This window comes from Apium graveolens, chromosome 6, assembly GCF_009905375.1.
Source record: "Apium graveolens cultivar Ventura chromosome 6, ASM990537v1, whole genome shotgun sequence".
Classification (NCBI taxonomy): domain Eukaryota; kingdom Viridiplantae; phylum Streptophyta; class Magnoliopsida; order Apiales; family Apiaceae; genus Apium; species Apium graveolens.
The window spans coordinates 75,850,241-75,851,650 of record NC_133652.1 but is presented as its reverse complement, the minus strand read 5'-3'; the positions used below and the strand labels follow the sequence as shown (position 1 = coordinate 75,851,650).

Below are 1,410 nucleotides of genomic sequence, written 5' to 3'. Positions count from 1 at the left end.
GTGATTCTTGTTTTCAAACTCAGACCTTAAAAGATCCTGAGTAGTGATAGTTCGAGGTAATTATTATATTTATATTCCGCTTGTGTAGGTTTAGTTGGTAATTGTTGTTAATAATGCCCCAAATCTATACCCCGGATTTGGAGGGTGTTATACTTACCGAACTGCTTATCCAGCTTTTGTTGCGGCAATCTCTTAGGGAAATGTTCCAGGTTGACGATTGAGCACTGCATTGGCTATTTGACCGATTTGATTTTCCAAGGTCTTGATAGAAACCGCCTAACTCTTGCATAACAGCTTAAGTTCCTCAAAATCAGCACTAGTAGGTGCAGCTGCACTTCCCTGTTGAGGATATGATTGCCTTTGAGCATACTACTGTGGTTGCTGGAATCCAGGTAGATTGAACTGTTTACTCACACCTTGCTGATATGGTGGCTGAATAGCATTCTGATTATTACCCCAGCTGAAATTTGGATGATTTCTGTTGTTAGGATGATAAGTAGATGGCACAGGCTGCTGTTGTCACTGATAATTATTCACATACTGAACAGATTCATTGACGAGAGAACACTGATCTGTAGCATGAGAACTTGCACAAAGCTCACAGACCATAGCTATTTGATTAACTCCATATGTAGCTAGAGAATCGACCTTCATAGACAGCGCTTGGAGCTGCGCTACAATAGCGGTGGCTGCATCGACTTCCAGAATACCTGCTACCTTCCCAGGCATCATCCTTTGAGTTGGATTTTGATGCTCATTTACAGACATAGTCTCTATAAGTTTATAAGCCTCAGTATAGCTTTTGGCCCACAAGGCGCCTCCAGCTGCTGCATCGAGCATGGGATGAGATTGGGCCCCCAAACCATTATAGAAACCAGTGATCACCATCCAATCGGGCATTCCATGATGTGGACACTTTCTCAACATTTCCTTGTAGCGTTCCCAAGCTTCGCACATAGATTCTGTAGGTTGCTGCGCAAACTGAGTAAGAGCACTCCTCATAGCAGCAGTCTTTGCCATCGGATAAAACTTCACCAGAAACTTTTGCGCAAGATCTTCCCAAGTAGTGATGGACCCAGCTGGTTCAGAATGTAACCAGTCCTTAGCTTTGTCCCTCAGTGAGAATGGGAAAAGCCTCAGCTTGATAGCCTAATCAGTCACGCCATTATACTTGAAAGTACTGCAGATCTCGACAAAATTCCTTATGTGCATGTTGGGGTCTTCAGTCGCAACACCTCCAAAAGAAACAGAATTCTGCACCATCTGAATAGTGCCCGGCTTGATTTCAAAGGTGTTAGCTTGAATAGACGGATGAAGAATGCTTGACTGAATGTCATCAATTTTAGGCCGAGAAAAGTCCATAAGAGCTGGATCGGCCTGAACAATACGATCACCCATGATTACTGGTTC

General features: G+C 43.4%; 1 non-coding gene across 1 annotated transcript; it reads left to right on the top strand.

Annotated features, from left to right (window-relative positions):
* The first annotated feature begins 898 nt into the window (after positions 1–898).
* Positions 899–1,005, top strand: LOC141669387 (small nucleolar RNA R71). Its single transcript, XR_012553673.1, has one exon. It is a non-coding gene; the product is annotated as a small nucleolar RNA R71 (small nucleolar RNA).
* Positions 1,006–1,410: the final 405 nt, after the last annotated feature.